This window comes from Solea solea, chromosome 15 (genome assembly GCF_958295425.1).
Source record: "Solea solea chromosome 15, fSolSol10.1, whole genome shotgun sequence".
In the NCBI taxonomy this organism is placed as follows: domain Eukaryota; kingdom Metazoa; phylum Chordata; class Actinopteri; order Pleuronectiformes; family Soleidae; genus Solea; species Solea solea.
Genome location: NC_081148.1, coordinates 9774394 through 9798057, shown reverse-complemented (window position 1 = coordinate 9798057; position 23664 = coordinate 9774394).

Genomic DNA, 23664 nt, shown 5'->3' with positions numbered 1-23664 from the left:
GTTTTACCAGTGCTGTGTAGCTGTTGCCTCCATCTGTCTTAGCATAAATCAAATCACTTCCTGTGTGCAGCATGGGAATGTTGCCAGGGAATGTTGCCAGGCAACGTGGGATTGAAACAATGCCATACTGAGAAACGCTGAGAGAGTCATGTGATCGGCTTAATCAGCAGTGTGTGAACTCATTTGACAATGGTTTGAATGTAGCAGACACTTGTTTATATTTGGATTTACTATGCAACTGTCTATTATTTTCATGGGAAAACAAATGTATTTAACAAGAAGGTGTCCTTTAAATCTCAGAGAAAAGAAGTGTGTCATTCATGATCTACGGCTCTTGTTGCGAAAGTGGTCTAATTTTCCACTTTGATTTTAATTCATCAGTCAATCCCTGTCTCCTCCTTTTATGTTTTTTTTAAAGTCTTTAGCTCCATCCCTACTTCATCTTCTTTATCTCTGCCTTGCTTGTCTTGACCTCTGACACTCAGCAGTCCCAGATGACCAGAGGATTGTTGGACAATCCCAGTGGGTTAATAATTACTCCAAGCTCACAGTGAAGGAAGCCTGACCCCAGGCACGGCACAGCAAGGCATGGGCAGCCCACGGTACCGCTGATAAATGAACTTCCCTCGCTTGCTTGTGTGTGCAAGGAGTGCGAGAAGAGTGGGTGACATGGCTTCAAAGTGTTCCCGACTTCGGGAATGAGTGGGGACGTCTTAGAACACGTTTGAAGCAAAGGCACATAGAGAAGTAATTACATTGTAAGAGCAGATTATTAGAGTTTGATCAGCTCTGGCTCCACTGGGCGGTGATGGAAACACCAATGTGCTGTTTTCCTCCTACTACTTTAAGGGGGACATTTGTGCACCAGAATATCTTAAAAATGACAAGTTAATGCTATACATTATTTAAGTAGTGTACTTACACTAGCTCAAGCATTTCCAGACATGTGCATTTAATATTTAAGATAACAACCATTACTTGTTTTTGGTGACCTTTTAATGATGACATCAGCTTTAGCCGTAATGTATATCCAGTGTATTACAAAGTGCGAGCTGCATGACTTCTGTTTACTTCCATGTCTACAGTGAAGCACATGACATTTCTATACTACCATAAATGAAAATTTAAAGCTTTCTTTTCAGTTTTATTGTGTGTGTTTTTCACTACAAAGCTGTTCCCGGGCAATAATTCCCATGATTCCATGCTTATTTATGATGTCATCATCTACGTCTTTTATTGTTTTGACCGAGAGACCCCTAAGAGTAGAAATGACACTTTGTGCGTTTAAAATGTGTACTGATGCCTGCCTTTACCAGGACACCTTTAATCTCGATGGGTTTTATTCCTGGTTAAATAAAGATTACATAGAAATAAAGAATACACACAAAAATATAAAAATATAACCACCATAACGTTGTTGCTCATGTTCATGTTGCTTTTCTTCTGTTGCATGTAACGTTTCCTGACTCACTGTAGGAAACAAATTCTCAGCACACAACTATCGGTGTTTAGCAGGCTGGTTTTAAGTTTCTCTGTAAATGCATCCCAACGTCGAATTCAGCTCAGTAGAAAAGAATGGTTACATTTACAGTGCCGCTCAGAGGCACATTAATACCACTGATAGATGTGGCTCGGGGGGAAAGAAGCGGCATTTTTCTAACAGAACTGACCATGACTATGAAATCAGGACAGTGTCTTAAATTCCCCGTGGCTCTTTGTGTTATTTTGTTTCAGGCAGAGGGGACACAGCGCAGACGTGCCTGAGCCGCTGCGTAGAGATAAAGTACAACAGAGAGAAAGTCCAGCAGAGAGAAAACTACAGAGCGATGCAGGAGCGGCGAGGCAGAGGCCGTGGCTTTTCTCAGAGATGAACATTAATAATATGACCAGCCACAATAGAGGCACTGAGATCAGAGAGATCACCTCCATTGTGCCGCCATCTCCTACTGACACCCAACGCTCTGCTGAAGGAAGAATAAGAAGAATAGAGGAGCATAACCTGGCTGCTCATTATGCCCCCCTTTTTTAAAATACATAATGGCCTATGGTCCTCTGCTATGCCTTTTAAGTGTGTGTGTGTGTTGAGTTGTGATGTGCAGAGATGTAGCAGTAAAAGCCATGTGCGGACTCATAGTCAGCACTGAGTTATTGTGAGCTCTGCAGAGCTGGAGTCACTCAAACAGCCTGAGGGAGTTGTTCTCTCAATTCCATTTTATTTTTTTTATTTTATGTTTTACTTGTGGATTCTGTTTTGTATCGTGTAAAGTCAATTTGCACATGCATACCAATAATCCACAACTGTGCGAATCATATTCTGGCAGGGCTGCTTTCATTTTCAACTTCCGTCGTGATTCGTTTCCTTCTGAACCCTTTAACACTGAGCATATCGCAGGCGACACATTTGTGCACTTTGCATTACCGTAGTTATGCGATGGTTCGTGCTATCGGAAAAAAAATCCAACACTAAAAGCTGAGAAGTTGCAAGTCAAAGTCAACATGTGGTTATTACGGTAATTTCACTCGAGCTGTTGCAGGAAGCCGGCGAATCAGCGTCTTTGTCGCCAGAATGTGGAAAAGTTTTAAAAAACGCCTGTACATAGTTTCCATTTGTGGCCTGTGTTTGCACATTGAGACAAAGACTCAAACCAATGTTATTTTAAGTGTTCAAACTGTTCAAATTTCAAATTTAACACACACAATCTGGTTTTCAAACGTTTTTCTTAATTTTAAATTGTTAATACACTATTTTCACATGCAGTAAATTGTAAAAAATTGTAAAAAATAGATATTGAAGGTTATTCTGAAAACAATTTTTCTGGCCTTTTTATGGTTAAAATAAGCACCAAAAAAAAGTCCAGAAAGACATTTTGAGGCTTAACTGTTGCTATGCCGTGTATATCAAATGCAGTGTATTATAGGATTATTATAATGACTGTTTATTGTGTTAGATGATTTGACTGATCTCATGAAGATTTTCCATCCCTAAAAACACACAGTATTTGGAGTCTCTCAATCGTGGTCTGATGACTCTGGGAGGCAGCATGGGATCATGGGAATTCTTATATTGTTGTCTCGTTTGGTTTCCCTGTGTGTTTGTACTTACGGGAAGAACAATGCTCAGCAAATGGCAATGATTAGTCGTGATCCATTAGTGACGAATATACACAATAAAATGAAAAACACACACACACACACTGGCTAACTAGAACACAATATTAACTTGTGCACTCAGACATTGTAAATGGGTTTGCCCCAGAAGTTATGGTAAAGTGGTTAAATGATGCCATTTAATGATGACCTAAATCAAACGGTCCATTACCTTGATTATAAAATACTCGTTTGTATGGATTGTTTGAAACATTTTGGCTATAAGGTAACTAAAATATTCAGTACAATATAAAACATGTCATATTTTATGCAGATATGTTACATATTATATTGTTAAAAGGCATAAGTTTGTTGTGCAATTTAAGTATTTTTGGCTTGTTTTTCATTTGAAACAGTTTGAATTAGTGTGTGTATGTATCTTTGAATAAAACAGTGGTGGTATAGGATTAAAACAGCATAACTTGCATTGATAAATGTACTGCATTGTTTCGAATGAAGAACTCATAATTACCATCACAATACAGCATTTTCACTTCACTCTTAAGGAAAACTTGACTTTAAACTGACTATAACAACCATTTTAAGGACTCAACTTTTTTCTGCCTTGTGTTTTAGTATGTGTTTGAGCCCAATTAAGTACGGAATTAAGTATGGAAGTATAAAGCAAAGTCATTGAAGCAACAATAATTTTACAAACGTAGAGCAGTAATTAAGTAAATATACCAAGTCAGTTTCTAGTACATAACAGAACATGACAAAACAGTAGCACTAACATGATTAACACTAACATAATCACTTATTTGATTGTGAGGTTCCTCACAGTGCAGTGACGGCTCAACAAGGCCCTGAGGAGCTGCAGAATATCACTGGTGAAAGGTGGACCCGCATCAATAGAGCCGAGGCTCAGTGGCTGACCAGTGGAATCCCTCTGGTCATTAATCATAGGAGTGGACAGCCACAGACATGCCACTCTGAGGTGGACAGGTCTGTGGCACTGGACCACAGCATGTCCTTGACCTTATCTATGTTTTTTAATGCACTTTATTTAATCTAAATTTATTTTTTTATATATATGTATATATATATATATATATATATATAAATGATCTTTGTTTTTTTTACACACTCTGCATCATTTCTCCGCTTATGTTTCCACGTCATCATGGCTGAAACTTGTGTGCATGGATTTTGATTGATTGATTAACTGCTGAAAGAAGACAGCTCTTTCTTTAGCTGATGGGACCCCATGTAGCAGAGGGCAGTGTCCCAATTTAAGTTTTTTAGTTGTTATTGGCCCCTAAATCAGAGTGAGCCCTACAGCAATGGTGTCTGATGATTAGGTCATGACCTCAGAGTGGGTCAGGTGGGACGATTAATATGGATTATTTTTTAGAGGATCTGCTGTGCGAAAGTCACAACTAAGAAGAATAAGCAAACAAACAAATAGTGATTAGAGGCAGGGGTGTCAAACATATGGCCAACGGAACAGAACCGGCCCACCAGAGGGTCCAATCCGGCCCGCATGATGAAGTTGATGAAATTTCACATTATGTTTAGATTCAAATCATCAAAATACTGAAATACTGTATTTTTCTATTCCAGATACCCTTGACTAAATGGTGTGTGCCACTGTACTATTTTTCTCAAGAAATTTCAGGTTGTTCATGCATGTTTTGTAAAAAAAAAAAAAAGTAAAACAAAAGAGTTCTTGTTGTTAATAGGTTAATATAATATTATTTTACTGGTCAGGTATTTAGCCCTTGAACTAAAATGAGTTTGACACTCCTGGATTAGAGAATACTGGGATTGAAAGTGTAGTTTGTCAGCACTGTGCAGCAGTGGTGTTTTGATTGCATGTCATCCAGTGACATTTCCGCTTTGTGCACATGTAAAAGATTTATTTAATGTCAAGACAGATGGAGGCAACAGCAACATAGTGCTTGTGGAGCCTGATCGTTCAGCAGCCCCCTGCACTGCTGGTGGAAACACACAAACGTTCCCTTAGTCAAGTCTTGTGATTTTGCTTATCCTTTTTCAAATGGATGCAGCAGCACACACCAAACAGAGGCAACAATCATATCAATAGCAAAAATCACCAGAATGAAGCTTTAAAAGAGGCAAGAACATATTGTTCACCTGTATCTTGTATTCCGTCTGTGTTTTTTCTCTTTGCTTTCCTGTTTTAGTCTTATCCTTCACCAGTGTTTATTCGAAGCCTGATGGAGCTGAAGGTCCCCACTCTCTAAGTGTTAAACTCTGCCTTTCCACCACTTTGGCAAATAAAGAAGATGAATGTGTACAAATCTGAAAGCAAACAGCCGAGATTGTCAGCACCACGGGAACATTATAGCAGCCACATGAATGATGATATCGCTTAGTTCGCTGACAGATCACTTAGTAGGCTTGAGGTGGCTGCTCTCCCATCTCCTCTCCTCTCCTCTTCCTCTTCCTCTCCTCTCCTGGGAAAAAGCTTTCATCCAGAGCCATTTTTCAGCCAATTTATTTTTTGATGTGGTCTAACCTGGGGCATCTCCCGCTGGGAAGGCTTTATGTGGTGATTAATGACGGGTATTTAGCCCGGGTACCTGGGGGAGCTGTAGCCCATCTGCACAACACTGACAGGTACAGCACTGCACTCCAGGAGCAGACAGGACAGGACAGGCCTTCAGCAGACTGGAGAGTGGTGGACAGGTGTGATCACAGTCACTGTGCCACCACCGACCACCGATACATTCACGTTGTCACTGTTGCCAACTAGTTTCTCTCTTGTTCAATCGTCTTGAAATAAAACTTCACTTATTCTAGGAGCAGGGTCTGTTTGTCTTTATCAGCCTTATCTGGTGAGTTTCATACAGTTTCCTCTGCATACTTTCAGACTGTAAAAGATCAAGAGGACCTGCTGGCTGAGGCTAGATGATTTAGACATCTATTATACGCTTCATCGCTCTGTCTTCTTCGCTCCATCATGGACCATCCCTGAGCAGAACAGGCCCAGATGCCACAGGGACCGTAATGAGATTAGGCTGCAGACAGGTTGGTGGCCAGTAGCTGTCACAACTACTCTGTCTCTGTGTGGAGAGATTTATAGGTGTGCGTGCGTTTGCATGAAGGCATACTTGTGTGAGCTCGCATGACTGTATGTGTTACACAAGTCTGTGTGCGAGTGAGCAGGCGCACGCTGCCACTGTGATGGTGATTAATGAGCGAGGTAATCCATAGTCTCGTTCTGTCAGTGATAGACACATCAGCAGACCCCCAGAGCCTGATGAACAGACTGTGCAGCTCCATCAGTCAGGACACACACACACACACACACACACACACACACATACAGGCAAAGACAAATAAGGAAGGAAAACTGCTGTCTACTATGTGACAGACCCCTGGGTGCATTCCAGTTAATTATCGGATCAGAAAAAAAAAAATCTAATTATGCCTCGGTAATTGATGATATATTTTAGACATTTGGCTTTACTTTTCCCCTAAATCATCAATTGTCCTCAAGCCTCTGCATACATCTTTGTGGACTTACACCTCAAGACTCGGGGCTCAGACCATTGTAATACAATGCAAATGATAGGCTGTCCATAAAGAAGCAGTCTGCCTGCACAATACTTGAAACCATGTGGCCCAGACCTCTTTGAAGCCCACTGAGATCAAAAAGCAATGCTCCATGGAGCACAGACTAGGTGAGGAGTAGGAGCAGAACAAGAGACGAATGGTTGGAAGCAAGAAGGGAGGGACACAGGACAATGGCTGCAGGACAGGGCCGCTGACTTCCAAAGATAAAATCATATTTTGAGGGCAGGCATCCAAAACACCCCGTCTGTCTTCGTCTCCCCTCCTGCCTTCCTTCCTTTCTTCTCTGAATATGGACAATGACTGTTTGCATTTACAGAACCATAAATCAGAGGTGCCCATTGCCACAGAGCAGCTGGCACGTTTGCCAATAATTATAATTATTAATCATGCTGATTTCACGGTCTTCAGCAGGACGGCAGGAGACTGCAAGAGACAGGGTGCGGCTGGCGCCTCCAGGACCGCAAAGCAGGCTGGGAAGGGAAGGGAAGGGAAGGGAAGGGTGGCCTGCAGAAGAGTGGGCGAGGAGGAGGAGGAGGAGGAGGAGGGTGGCTGTATAGAGGAGAGGAAGAGGAGCAGGAAAGGAGAATCACCGAGCAGGAGCAAAGAGTTCTCAAACAACATCTATAATTAATGGTTTTCTCCTCATTTGGTATGGAGACAACAAGGGACGAACAGAGGGACGTGTCATTATGAGCCCCGAAACAACGTATGTTTACATTCAAATGTCAACTCCCTTTTACATCTCAGCTAATAATGAAGGGAGCAAAGGAGGAAGTCTGGTGACAATAAAGTGACAAAGGTTTTACCGTGCATTCATCGACACAGCCGATTTCTGCCCATCTCTGTCAAACATTTAAATAGAACACAATCACATATCACACAATTGTGAATAAGCCTATCAGGACTCTCTCTGTATCAGTATCTCAGGATGGCTTTTTTGTGTCTGTGGGTGAGAGTGAGGAGCTTTAATTTTGGAAGGAAGGCAGAAGAATAACAGCTAAAGGGGAGACAATGAGACGGCAGAAAATAGTTGGAATATGGTCCTTTCACAAAGTTCTGCAGGTTCACCTGAGGAGTGGGCAGAGTTTGCTATCACTGCCTGTTTTGTGGGCTGAAAATGCCAAGAAGCATGAAAAGTGCTCATAGTTGTAGAACTGTCCCTCTGTAGGGCTGCAGCAGGAGAACGTTTGTCTTTCTTGCAGCAGCGTCTCTGTCACTCACTGCAGAAGCTTGTTCATGCCTGTTGTGACGACCCCAAGTGGGCGGGGTTGTGTAGGTGTGCCTCTCTCCCTTTCTCTCTGTTTTACACAGGCAGGCAATCAAGCCTATGCATCGCAGGTGTGTGCAGTTACCAAGTAGGCGGGGCTGTGCCTTTAAAGACCAACAGTCCAGCCATGCTCTTGCTCTCTCTCACCGTTGTCAGCCTGGCGTCCTGCAGCTCACATTGTTTTGTTCTTAGTTTCACATCCAACACTCACACACATCCTTGCACCTGCATGTACAACTGATTCACCTGATTACAGATATAGGTTATATTTGGTTTAGATTATTATTTTGATTATGAATAAATGTTAAATTGCCGCCATCTCTCTTGTACCTGTTGTTTTGTCAAGTAATTTGAGCCAGTCTTGACACTGTTTTAACTTCCAGCAGCTGTGTTTGAGCTGTGGAGTGTTACAGTTGGGAAACTATCTGGAAAAATACCTAAAGCCAGTAGAGCTAGCAGTGTTAAATTCCCTCAGTCCCTTCAACATTCATAATAAGGTTAATGTAACACAAAACACAATATTTCCCCCCAAAAAGCAAAGAACTCTGAAACAGGAATGACAAAATACTGTACATACTTTTTCAGTGCCACTGTGAACCAACATAAAACGAATTGCTTAGAGGTTTCTTTGTCACCTCGAGTGCCCCGTGACACTTGCAATGAAACAACTAATTCTGCTGTTGTTATTAGGACAGTTTCCACGTCAACGTGTGGTCCCAGAGGGCAGATAAACAAGGATGTTATCTGCTGCTAACTGTAATTTGGAGGACTTGTTTTTATAGAAATAGTTTTGTCTCTCCCACAACTCTCATTTTTGTTTCATTTTCTTCATCGTGCCGGAATATAAAGCTTCAGGTGATCATCTCAAACACTGAGCCCCTGGAGAACTTGGTGTTTAACTACTCGCATTCATTCCAACAGCTGTTGCCAGTTCCCTCCTCCTACTCAGGCCCTCTGCTAACCAGCTGCCTTGCAGAGCCCAGTAAAGCATAGGGACGAAGTGCCAGCTTGTGTCATCTGCCTTTTACTTCTGCAATACTGTAAATAAGAGGGTGTGTGTATAATTAGATGAATAACTGTTGTAATATGGTGTTTTTCTTGTTAAAATGTGTGCGCCTTGGGAGGCTGGCCATGTGTGTGCTCTCGCTAAACTAGCGCACAAACATACACACTGTGTTCCTTTGTCTGCACGTGTCTGTTGTCACGCTGTATGTATTCGCCAGTGTTTTCACATGTACAATACGTATTATCTGCTGGACAGATGGGAGCTACATGCGTGTGAACAGCTAGGGACTTGCTCCCTCTCTTCTTGGTTTGCCAGCACAGACTGAACAAATACCTCGAGACTTGCAGGGTCCAGCTTCGGTCTGAGGTCAACACATGTCGGCGCTGGCGCACGTTCACAGATGTGTTGTACAAATTGAAGAACAAATGGCAGCTAAGAGATTATTTTTTATTATTATCATTTAATCTTTTTTCTCATTTTAAAGTGCAGTGCTTGTAATTCAATTATTGAATGCATTAAACCCTCTCCATACTTTTGTAGATGTAAACATGAACTCATGCGAGGGCTCATTTAACACAGAAGACAAAAGATGAGGTGTCAGTGTCTGTGAACACGCATTCATGTTAAAACTCTGATACGGGTCCGGTGTCCCAATTTTTCAACAGGCCCACTCACAGTGCTTGTTATGTACATTGATTTTAAATGTAAAGACAATTAACTTATGCAACAGATCATTGGAAGTTTTGGTCTTTCATTTTTTAGCATTTTGTAAAATGAGGGACCTGCTCCTCGTCTATAGGCTCTGCTTACATCCATGGGGAAATTTGATGTGTGACAGGAGACTTTGACCAATCAGAGGGCAGCTCAGAGAAAGAGGACACTCCTAATGGCTGTCCTGCTAAGCAGCTGCATACAGTATGTGTACCAGATTGGTTACTCTTCTTGCATTGGCCACAACTGCATAAAATGCAAAGCAGTTAAAGTAACACTGTGGTACAAGAGCACCACTGACCTCTGAAGCAGGATTTCTAATTTACAAATTTACTTCTAATAAACAAATCAAAATCATCTTGGAGACATTATTTGAAGGTTGAAATCCATTGAAAGACATTGCATCGCTTTAAAAAGTGAAAGAGTCTAAAAGCAAGTTGGAAAATAGATGATAAAACAGAATATGTGTATCACTATCAGCTAAGCCTTCAAGGCTTTTTCAGAGATGGATAGATTGCTTTGGGTAATTTATATGTATGTATGACCGATGTTGGGGAAAATTACTTTTAAAAGCAACAACTTACATTTCAAAATCAATGAATTTAAAAAAAACTAGCTACTGGTACCTGTGAACTTGTTATGCTCAGTTTCAAAACACCTCACTTACCTTCCAGCTTTCATCTACTGTAGTGGAAGGATCAATCCAGTGCACTGTCATGCCCATTAATCTCTTCTCCAAAGGCTTTTCAGGTCTTTGTCCTTGCCTGGGTAAGCTTCTGTCAGGTCCTGTCGTGTTAAGCTTAATAGAAATTCTGTTGATACTCTTACATCATGGAGAATCCACACTCGACAACAGTAGCTACTCCTCCACCACCACCGTAACTTGCTCCAATTCTGTTAATCTCCTTCATGTTGCCAGCATTCACAAGGTCAAAATGATTTGTTGTTTCGGGGTTAAATGGCACCACTGCTGCTGGCATCAACATCCTCCAACCATTGATGTGGAGTTTCTTGCTTTCATCGTCACAAGTTCAAGATAATGTGAAGACTTCCAAGTTAACGCTGTCTGTTTCAGTTTTCCTTGTACATCCATGGTTCAGTCCTCTCAACGGCCAAGTAACTGCACACAAGCGCAGTGATACATCCAGCACGCAGCCAGGTGTCTACTGTACTTACCTATCTGCCATAAGGTAGTGGAGAAACAGAAACATTATTTTCTTGTGGTAAAAAGGTACAGTGCTCAAAAAAAGACAGTTCCATGTGACGATAAAAAATAACGTAAGCTAATTCGCCTGAACTGATTTTCATCAGTACAAATACATCAAATGCAAAATGGTTTGTATTTATATAGTTCTTTTCTATTCTTGACCACTCAAAGATGTTATACACTACAGTTTTTATCCTCTATCACTCATCTTTCATACCCCTTCACATGCTGTCAGCACATGCGTCAGGAATAACATGGGATTAAGTGTCTTGCCCATCGGACACTATCGACTATGTAGACTACCGGAGCCGAGAATCAAACTTTCCAGTTGAAGGACGACTTGCTCTACCACTCATCCATCGTTTAACTTTTATAGCTGATTATCTCTTAGTATAGTTTTTTTATTATGAAGTCCAAAAAGATTTGGGGGATTGGATACCACCATCAAACATACAAAGCCACGTAAGCAGAGCATGTGTTTGAGTTAAATCTTCTTATAGCTAAAGGCCCACATAATCTGTTTCCCACGCCACATTATTGATAATAAAGAGGCTCCATTGCTGTGTCATGGTGACTTTGAAACATTTGTTCCCTTTACAGATGCTTCCATGTTTTTTGTCGTGGAAGCTCATTCGGTTACGTGGCGTCGGCTGAACGAACACAACAGTAATATCACAATAAAGTCTTCCTAAAGGAGCAAATGTCTTATACTGCTAATGTGGAAGCCTTCATTTTAAATTGCAATACATTTGTTTCATGTTGTTTTAACACCTGCTGAGTCGCTGGAAGCTCTCTCTCTCTCTCTCTCTAACTCTCTCACTCTCAGTGCTGTGTTCACTCTTTCCTTCATGGGTCAATTTGTAGTGATAACAAATAAACCGACAGAGAAAAACCAAATGATAGCAAGTAGCAGAAAATACACAGATTAAAACAACAACAGGTTGTATATGTAGATTATTATAGGGAACACATTTAATATTTATTGTTTTGGTCCAGTTGTTTTTTCTTTTTATTCCTCTCCCTTTCTCTGAGTCTCTGTAGGGGGTGAGTAAATTGACAGCAGTTGTGATGGATGACCTCCAGTTCACTCTCCTTCTCTTCCAACATCCCTCTTCATCCTTCCTTCTCCTCCTCTCGCCATCCCTCTCCTCTGGCTCTCCTTATCCAACCCATGCATAACACAGCATCTCCTGGTCAGGCCTGAACAGGGGGCCGGTCTGGGAGGCCAGACCCAGAAACAAAGCACTCTCTGCCATTTGAATGTCCTCCCCCCCTGGGCTGCTGTCCTCCAGGGAGAGTGCTATCTGCTGGGCCAGGGCTGTTAATAAGCTGCTAATGAGGAAACAGACCTCTATTCTGAGCAAACATCAAGACAGATGGACGCACACGACATGTTTGTTTTAAACTTCCTACTGGTATGATGGATTAGAATGAAGAAGGGCTGTGATTGGTCTGGAGGCTCGTCATTGGTAGCGACTTTTATGCCCCAACCAATAAATAAAATAACACCAGTTTTGTAAAATTAAAGATACTATATTTGTGCATTGGCAGAGGAAGGGAAGGCATTTCACCTGTAAAAGATTCCAGTGGTGACTTTGGGTCGTCATGTTTTACCTTTTCAATGTGAGCCACAATCAGGAAGTCAGGAGTTATAGCTTTAGCTGAAGAATTATAAGAGTGGAATGTTGGAAGTGTGAACATGCTACTATTGCACTCATAGATGTGACCTCCTCTAATTACATGTGCAAAAAAACTCCCTTCAAACTCCAGCAGCCTTTCTATAATGTTTTAAATCAATATCAATTCAAAAAAATACAGAAAGGGCTATACAATCTTTTTTAATTAATTACTTTCTGGGTTGATCACATAGTAAGTTCAAAAGCTCAAGAAGCTCACCAAACTTTTAATTAAATTGTTTTGTTTTGTTTTCCAGGATAAAAATGAAGTTGAATATGTTCAAATAAAAGGTGAAGTGAGCTCTAGTCTGCCCAAAACTCTCAGGATGACAGTAAAATCAAATCAAGGTGAGGGTATAGAAAGAGAGAAAAAGGTGGTGAAAGCGTAACATTACAAATTCTGATTATCACTGTTTGTTTTGTGCCACTTTCTCCTCTGTTCTGCAGCCTCCTGTCTCCCAGCTTGTCATAGGAAGTCTCATGCTGTAGAGTCTGCAGGCCAGATGTGATCCAAAGAGCCAAAGAGACAACTTGATGGCATTAAAGACATCAACAGGACTAGGAAGTGTGCCTTTTCAAACTCTGCATTGTCAACTTACTCCAGGTCCATCAGTGCAACAGGAGGACTGACAGAAGATCCACACTCGAGGGTTACACTGAAAGCCCGTCGTCACTGAGACTCGATGGGAGGCCCATGCAGTGCTGACTGTGCCGGGGAGGCAGCCTGGCTGTGTCTATCTGTGGGAGGCATGACAGTCAGGTATTGATATGGATTTCCCTCCAGTAGGCCCCAGTGGAGAGCCTGGCGACTGGTAATAGGCCTCTAATGGGATGACCAGCCCATGGACGGCCTCCTCCGACCCCCCAGCACTCATGGAGAAGAGGAGATGATAACAGATGGAGAGGAGAAAATGCGCTCTTCCTGTTTGATGGACAGACAGAGAAAGGTGGGGATGCTCCACAGGGGGTGGGGTGGGAGTGAGTGACAGTTCTTGGTGGGGCATCAGAAAGTGACATTGCTCTTGGTGCATTTGCTGTTTAGTTAGGATAAACTCTGCTCAGGACACACCTGCCGTCCACATTACGACAGCAGTGTGGAGCTGAAAATGCTTTTCTGTGTGCTCTGTTTTGGTTTGAACACTCTGAGGCAATATTTTACACTGGGCCTTTGAAAATGATGACATAGTTGCCCACATGTGTGTCCTGACTGGTTCTTAGTATCTACTACACCTGAATAAACCATCACTGACAAATCAAATTTGCAAATCTTCATGGCCAAAATGTAAAATTCACTGCACACATGTTGGAAACATATATATACAGTATTTAAGATTTTATCCTAGAATATGGGTATAGTGGTTAATATTAGCAATATTTATCTGTATCACACTGAACAATGAAATGAAATTATTATACCGCAAATCAAATTGCAGAAGCAGTCGCACATGTGGGAAAAAACATTTTACCCAAATCCTTCAGCCATAGTCACTATTTGATTATCAGCTGTGAGCAACACACTCCATTAACGCTAATGTTCAGTTCATTTCCAGCTCATTATTGGTTTAACTATACTTAATTTTGTCACACTTAAGCTTCAGCTTCCTGTTTCCATACCACGCACATACCCAATGTACCTGGATGGTCACATGATATGCATTTTGTGGGAGCGTCTCAAACTCATTTACATACAACAGAACCTCTGAATATTAACTGAATACAAACCCTGTTTTCACCATAAAAACTAACTTTCTCTTTAGCTCTGCTGAAACCCCCCGTTCAACAGTTTGGCTCCCCAAGTATAAATAAGGGATAATGTTGTGTAACAATACAGAGAGGAAACTGTGATGGAGTGTTGTGTACTATATACTCGACTGCAACAGGGTTGTGGATATCTTGGCATTCCTCCCTGGTGGTAGTTAGTGTCATGGTTACCAGCTGCTGGAATCCAGTGCAGCATCCAGTGGCTATTAGCGCAACATCTGCTGCTGCCGACACATTCAATATAGCAAATCAGAGCACTGCTGCTTTTATGACATCATGCACTAAAGAGAAACATTATCAAAAAAACAAAAACAAAAACACTTGCACCTTTTTAATCTACAGAGCAGAGCATGTTTGTGTGCATGCTCCATCAGCTCTTCATAGTTACGTCAATGTTCACAAGTGTTTTTGTTTTTTTATCCACATACAGATGTTTACCATAAACTTCAAAACTGTTCCGTGCACTGGGAGAAAACAAAACGGCATTTGGGAGCTACTATTCAGGCTCCTTTCAACCATCAACACCACACCATAAAATAGTAAATATAGTAAACTAATTCCACAGCCATAATGACTAATTTATTGCCTACTGCTTATCCTGAGAGGATCACATGGGGAAACTAAAGCCAATCCATGCTGACATCAAGCAAGAGGCAGGGAAGACCCAAGACAGAACAACGGCAACAGAACAGACACTATTTTCTTCCGCTCTCAGTGTGTTTCAGCTTCTTCTTTTATTTCCCGGTCAAAGCCTGTACTGTAGATGGGAACTGCGGGACATGCACAGGGCACCTCTGCCAGTTTGAGTCCAATTTAACTCATACATGCAATAGTAATTCAACTCCCAGTTGCATTTTCTGGGTGTTTTAGTCTGACTTTGAGAAATTCTATTTAAATGGTTTGTATTTATAGTCTTGGTGGCCGCTCAAAGCTGCTTTACACTACACTTTTGCCAGTTTTCACCCATTCACCACCATTCACTCACTCTTTCACACAATGCATCTATGTGCGGCACATTTTTATATTACTCATCTTTCATTTTATTATTTTTTTATTTTATTTCTCCTTTATTTAAGCAAGAAAGGTCCCATTGAGATACAATATCTCCTCTGCCAGGACTGCTAGTTACAGAGACAAGACAATTTCAGGGGCAACGTGGGGTTAAGTGTCTTCTTGCACAAGGACACATCGGCATGTAGACTAGTGGAGCATGGGAATCGAACCCCACAACCTTTGTTGAAAGACGCATGTTAGATCATTTTGATAAATATAGAAAGAGAAAACTATTACAAAGCCGTACAACCTATTAGTGTCAATCATTCACTTTCCAAAAGAATGCAACCAAAACTAATGGAAATAAATACACACAAAAAAATCATAATAATGACATAATAACCACAGTATTACAACATGTCTTCTGTAAAACTACACTGTGCCATACCTTTTATTACTTTAATCATTGTAGAGTAGACCTGTTAATGTCTGGACGAGTTTGACTTCAATTCATCAATTTTGACCTATGCTGTGATACACAAAAGCAGTGTAGCTATGAGCATGAGATGATTCTCTAGTAGTGGAAAGATGTGCTCTCTCTCCTTCTCTCTCTCTCTCTCTCACACACACACACACACAGATAATAATTTTATTAATAATTTAACTGAAACACATAAGACTTAAACATTACAAATATTCAGCAAGGTTGATGAATGGATCATTATATTCACCTACTCTCACTCTCTCTCTCTCTCTCTCTCTCTCTCTCTCTCTCTCTCTCTCTCTCCCTCTCGCTCTCGCTCTCGCTCTCTCTCTCACACACACACACACACACACACGTCCCCCGGCAGATCACTGTGTCCTGTCTGACTGGGTGAGGTCTCAGGGGAGTCATTAAATACAAAGCGTTAACATCTGCCAGACATTACTGTGCCAGAGCAGTTGTGATTTGTCCATATGATGACTCTGGCCCATACAGACGTTGTTTGTATATGCGCACGTGTTTGTGTGTGTTTGTGTGTGTGTGTGTGTGTGTGTGTGTGTGTGTGTGTGTGTGTGTGTGTGTCCACTGCTGCTGTCACTTCTGGTTTCACACCCGTGATAATGCCTATTTATAATGAGAGCTGTGCTTTCCTCTTGCAATTCTGTCTCTTCACAGTAGCTGCGTTCACACCGAGGAGACATGCAGTTTTCATATTTGTGTCAGGAACCTAAAAACTGTAGTGCATTACATTAAAATACAAACAAATGTCTGTGACAATTTACATAATAAGACAGAGACCTTCCAATCTTATAGGGAGAAGAGAAATCCAACAGTTCACATGAATACTACTACTACTACTAATAGCCTCACAACTGGATCTGGATCCTGCAGCCCAGGGATCACAGGTACCTGCAGACTGAGGACACATGTAAAGAGTGAAAGAGAGGACAGGGAGGGAAAAGCTCAAACTAGCATCATTATTAAAATTTTTATTGTAATAAGGTGATGTATTTGGATCCCGGATTCCTCAATTAAAAGTCCTTTTAGCTTCAACGTAGTTAAATACAGCTTAGTTACATTACATATCAGCCATTTAGGAGTTTAAAACAATCAGAATATGAACTACGCATGGAAAATCAAATTACACATTTCTTACTTTCCACCAAATGGCCCATTTTAATATCAGTGACCATGAGTGTGATACATGGAACTGACCTCCTGTGTAGCATTGGTCTGCCTTTACACTCATTAAAAAATAAAAATCAAGGAGCATTTCTTTCTCACAAAAATAGATCAGCATAAACAGAGATTATATTCAGATTTGTTTGGTGTATATACATTTGGTGGGTCCCACTTTAGGCAGTTCCTGCTTTAGAGTTTCATTCAGGCAACACACACACACACACACACACACACATACCATCTCTGAGGTGATAAAAAGTGTATCTTTTTCCGTGCCCCCTCCCCACCAGCAGCCACCCACAACCAGAGCATCAAAAACATGTTATTACGCATTATTACACGTTTGTTTGTTCTCCAACAAGCTGCCTGGGTGTTGTTACCGTAGATTTTGATCAAAACCACCAACTGTGACGGAGTCCGCCTGGCAGCGCCATCAATGAGGTCCGAACATGCCAGCTGAATCGTGGCCAGAGGGAGGGGGCTAATGTCTGCTTGAGCACCAGCGCCAGCTCACGAAGAGGGTTAGCTCGCAGACTAACGCCTGGGTTAAGAGCAGTGCCAGATCGCATGCTCAGAGTCAGACCTGAGGAGATGTAATGAGAAAGTTAAAAATCCTCAGAGGAATCTTAAACGTGACTGACTTCCTTTGTTGGGAAGCTTTTTTTAGATCCGTCCCTGTCAGATCATCTGGTTCTGTCAGAGTGAAGGAACATCTGGACAGAGTGAATGAGAGTGGAGAGGTCTGGTGTCTGTGTTGCTTCTGCTGCCAACTGATGGATGATGGACAAAGGTTAGATGAGCTGCAGGGTGTAACTGTGGGCTCATGCCAAGCCACGTACCTCCAGTTGGAAGGGTGTCATGTCTGTTTTTACACTGCTGCTAACTGCTTTTAGTGATATTCCCCAAGGCCCATTTGAATCCATCTTATCGTGTTCAATTACAGAAGAGGGAGAAGCTGCAGAAAACTCACTTTTAATTCAGCGTCTGTCTCTCTCTCTCTCTCTGTTCTGTTTTAGTGTCACCACTCGGGGCAGTATGGTTAAGCACTGGTTCTAAGTTCAATCCCCAGTTGAACTAGGACCCTCCCTCTGATAGGCCGGTGACCTCTCTAACGTGTAATCCAGCCCGTCGCCAAGTGTTAGCGGGGATTGGCTCCAGTTCACCCAAGCGCCCCTCAAAGGATACATGCTTTAAATAATGGATGAATGGATGTCAACGCATGTAACACAAAAATCTGTACATAAGCAGCCCCTTTCTTTTTATTATGCTCCATCTGGTAACACTTAACACCACAGTCTAGTAACAACATGGTAACACTTTGTAATTGGGAGGTAATATTACAGTACTAACCTATTTCTAAACATGTAAAAATAACAATGTGGTTATGAGGAGATCATTTTACAGTAACACCATGTTACTTTAAAGGCAACCACCTTTACATGAAAATGTTTAGGGATCAAAATTAATCACATGTATCTACTGTTATTACCAATTTATTACTACAGAAATTAGATAGTACTGTACTACAGTACTGCACTGTTACTGTACTACAATGTGAACACAGTTTGCAGCTTTTACTGTGAGCTTCTACACAATATACAGTATGTGCATCAATAATGCTACACCACGATACAATATGACATGATTCGATGTGATACAGTATGATATGATGCGATACACATTATTGTGCCTGTGGGAAACTTTGTTTTACATCACAATCAATAAATAAATACACATATCACAGTTAGTAATTAAATAAATAGAATACAAAGAATATAAAAAGTCTTGATTTGTTTCATCTTTATACCAAAGATGAAAACAGAGCAAAGGGATGTCACCTAACTCTAAGAAGATATATTGTAATTTATATGATTAATGTTATAATTATACACATATTCATGTGTTATAATAATATAAATAATTACCCTGATACACAGAACGATCCACTAAACTTCTCTGTTCTGCGGTGAAAGTGAGTTTACTGTTTTAATGACCATAAATCATTTAATGGCATTCATGTTGCCTTCAAAGCCCCTGTCCAAAAAAAGAAAAAAAAAAACTTGGTCCACATTCAAACTCCCTTCATTTCAAAAAAATGTGTCCCTTCTTTTCATTTAGTTTTTACTGAAGAAACATAATCAAACACTTAAAAAACAAACAAAAAAAAATTGGACCGAACCACACAAAGATGTGGTCTGATCTCTCTATTTGTGTTTGTGTTGTCTGTTCTTGGCTTCAGTCGAGGCGCGGCCTCCGCACGACCATGTTTCACTTTGTTGACCGACTCCTCCTGCTGAGAAGGGACTGTGACCCAGCACTGTGCCAGACCCAGCGCTGACACACACTTCAACACACACATATACACAACATTTCCTATATGTAACAAATAGCCAGAATATGTATATATGATTATCCTCTCTTTTGTTCAGTTTTCCCTGTGGCATCGTGACGAGAGAGAGTCATATTTAAAGCATGTGGTAGCCAGAGATTCAGACAGATACATTCTCACTAACATCTGCTCCCATGGTCTGCTCGACTTCCACAAGGCCACCGCTTACACAGCGCAGCGTACGTATGCATGTACAATATAGACACACACACACGCGGAGACCCACACACACACACACACTGTGGTTCATCTATAGTGGACAATCAAGGACAGTTGGTTTTGAGCAGTGTCAGGACAGTTAGACTCTCACGGGGAGTCTCCAAACTGCAGGCGACTGGCACGCAGACAAACACTCAGAGAGCACATTTACGGCCAAACACTGAACGCCATCTGTCAGTCACTGTAGGAGGATATTACTGCTGATATACACACACACACACACACACACACACACACAGGCATGTGCATTGCTCTGTGGCTTAATCTGTATTTATTACACAAAACTCACATCAAAATGTGGACTAATCAAAGTGTGTTCTGTGTGCAAAGATGTCTTTGTGTGCACACTTTAAACCTGTCCGTTCTGTCAGGAAGGTTGTTGTGAGGGGGCTGCACGGTTGACAAATGTACATGACGTGTATTTAATGCACTGTAATTAGCCAGATGTCTTGATTTATTTGAGTCCAAATTACAATCGTATAAAATTTACAAAAATATATTAAAAAAAAACACAGAGGAGAAGAGAAACAAGTGAAACCTTTGTATTTTATGAAAACTATTGTGGATATTTAAGTCAAGTGACTTGATAAATAATCATTGTATTACAGGATAATTATGTTAATAACATAAGAGTAATATTGTGACAAAGCTACAAACGTACACATGTGTTAATGCATTACAGTGATAATAAGATATGATGACGTAAGAGGAACATTTCATTCACTTAAGTAAACTTTTGTTTTAATGATGAGACTTTTTATTTAAAATCTAGTGTTATAGAAATGTCTATGTTTCCATTGTTTCATGATATAAAATCATAAGATCAGCCTGAAACAAGAACAAATAGTCATTCTGTGGCTCCATCTTCTCACAATACGATACACATTACAAATTTAAGGAAGGCTCAGTGTTGCTGCATATGTCAAAATTCATCCATCGATATACGATACGATGCGGTACGGTACGATGCGATGCGATACAATAAGATATACGATATACGATATACGATATACGTTATACGATACCATACCATACAATACAATACGATGCGATGCGATGCGAAGTAATGATTAAACAAATTGAAAAAGAATCAAGAGAAAAATAAATATCCTCGTGTTTTAGTCTTTATTCCTGAGTATTTCACCAATGTACTTTGATTTAAGTGAACTTTTTTGATGATGAGAGCTTCATTCAAAATCTGTGTGTTTCCATTGTCTCATGACAACAGATGACACTACTAGCCTGAAACAATAACACACATGGATGTCATTCTGCGGCCCCATCCTCTCACTTACCGCGACCCTGCGTGGACAAAGGAAAGTGTCAACAGCACCTCTCTAACTGCACAATTAACATGCAAATGAGCTCCGGCGCTAATGGCAATGGCAAAGCGCTCTTATGATGGAAATATGCTTTCTGTTTTGGCAGTATGGGTTAAACATTAGTCTGTGGCATCAGCTGAGGATAGGAGGGCCGAGGGCCCCGGGGCCTCCCTGAGGGCACAGAGAGAGAGAGATAAAGAGAGGTAGACTCAGAAGGGGAATGGCCTCTGCACCTGCTTTACTGACATGACTATTACAGAGAGAGAGACACACACAGAGAGAGAGCGAGAGCATGACCAGGCGGTTATAATCAGCCTCGTTCAGTCTGTCAGCTTGGTCAATAACTTATCCCCTCAACTGCTTTTGTTCTAGTAGCAGCTCCACTGATGCAGCCCCTTATTCAACTGAAATTTATTTTCAATTGCTGCCCTCAGGCATCGGCCCCGCAACAGCACACTGAGCGAGAGAGTAAACAAACCAGCACAACACTTCACTACACACACACACAGGCAGGCAGGACTCTTCTGACTCGATGCGACATCTCATCTGCAGCAGTTGCCAAATGACGTGTTTATACAAACCCTGGAGTTATGAAAGCCTTAAATGCAGCTACTGTTTGTACATATCTGACTAAAAGGCCTTATAGCTGCGGCGCTGTAAACTCATATCTGTGCTGGCAAGCATCTGCTATTGTGTTTTAACTGATGCTGCTTTAGAGGCAATGGTGATTTTGGGGGGTGATGTTTTGGAAAAAGGCAGCTCTGTCACAGTGTGTGTGTGTGTGTGTGTGTAGGGGGTGAAGAAGAGTTGATCAAGTGTGTCCAGTAACAGGTGTGTGTGTGTGCTCTGAAAGAAGACCAGACATTTTTCAAGAGGGTTCATTCAGTGACTCTACTCCAGATTTATGAAGGATTTATATCCGTGTTGTTCCTTTTTGTTATATTATAACAGGCATTGTAGACAATTCTGTTTAAATCGAGGCACAGTCCCTGAGGCTTCTCAACTTTGCACATTTCCTTCACAATTATGCATAATTACTTGACTCTCACTTTCGCACCTTTGCATTTATTGGCTTATCTTTTATATGTATGCAAATTTATGGATCTCAATATGTTCTTCTACAGCAAGGACAGTTATATGATGCTCGGAATGGGTGTCCCTTCTGTCCTGTTGCACTGCATGAGCTCCAAGTTTCCTTACAGTGATTTGACAACTTGTTTATTTTGGCTCATTTATTCCTCAGTTCACACATGAGCCTACTCTTGTTTTCTTTGTATTGTGTGTTGTTGTTTTTTTTGCCTGCTGTAGATTTTTAGTGAAGAGACTCTGTGGAAAGGAAAAGTGGAAATAAAAGGTTTTTACATTTACATGTGAAACAAACATTTATCTCTTTCTCTTTTTACTTGGTGGTGCTGCTATCTATCTATCTATTTATCTATCTATCTATCTATCTATCTATCTATCTATTTTCCTGTAAAGTAGTCTTTTTATTGTTAATATCTTTCTATATTGTACTCGAAATGTATGTTTTTTTATTTATTATCTTTATTGTCCAATCTTATCTCATCTGTCTTATGAGTCCTATATGTTTTATGGGAGTCAAATGCAAGATTATACGCTTCCAGCATAAAGCAGCAAACAATGATTCATGATAGAGCATGATTTGCATTTGTCTTGTGCTCATTATTTACATGTTCCTGTCTGTTTTTTTGTGGATTACTTACAAATGATCCCCTGCATGAATGTAGGAGAGCTTGATGGCAGCAGCAGCAGCAGCGTCAGTGGCGGCAGCAGCAGTTGTCTCTGCTTCACTCGGCTCCTAATTAGCCAGAATTAAGAAGTATTTCTCGGCCCATTGAAGAGTCCATTTCCTTTGAAACCAGAGCATAATAAACCTTAAGTAATTACCCCAACTCATGACTATTAACTCGCAAACCGCCAGCTTCCCTTGACAACATCCTCCTCAGTGTTGTGTGTTAAAAGGCCATTGCAGCTACCCAGCTATTTACATCCCATCTGGCAGCCTGCGAGCGACAGACTCATTCCTAAAGACAAAAAGAAATGTAAAATGAACTCTTTTCACTCAGCTCTCAACTGAGCCACAGCACAACTTGTGATTCTTTCCCCCAAATAAGTTACAAAAGGGGGCTTCTTCTCCATTTCTTTATTTCTTTTTTTTTTTTTTTTTAATCCAGGCACTCATTTGCATGCGCTGAGGCCGAGGAGGGAGCTCTGAATGTATAATCTTCTGCGTTTAGTAGCCTGTAATCCCGGCGCCTTTCTGTGATGGGGTTTTCTCCTCGCGGTCCCCCATGAACAATTAACTTGTAATCTCCACAAACATACATTCTGTCGCTGCAGAGATGAGACGCACAAACACCCAAGGGACGCGGCGGACAAACTGCTCTGCGCTCCCCAGAGCGGATTCACTTTCTCTCTGTTACAGAGAAACAATTCAGCCGGGCTCCATTAGCCTGCGGCCCAGTCCTTCATTTCATTTCATTTCATCTCATCCTCGTACTTTCCCCCTTTTTCCAAAAAAGAAAAAGAAAAAAATGACTCTTCTCTGTTCGGAAATGTTAAATAAATGTTGTCTGACCATCGCAATGTTGTGAAACGTGGAGCCCTTTTTACGCACAGGCTAAAATAAAGGAAAAAAAGAAATGACCTGCTCATAAAATATCGGGTTTGATTTTTTTATTTTCATGATTGTTTTTAAAATGGTTTGTAGTTGCAGAATAAATGACCTGCAGCCCT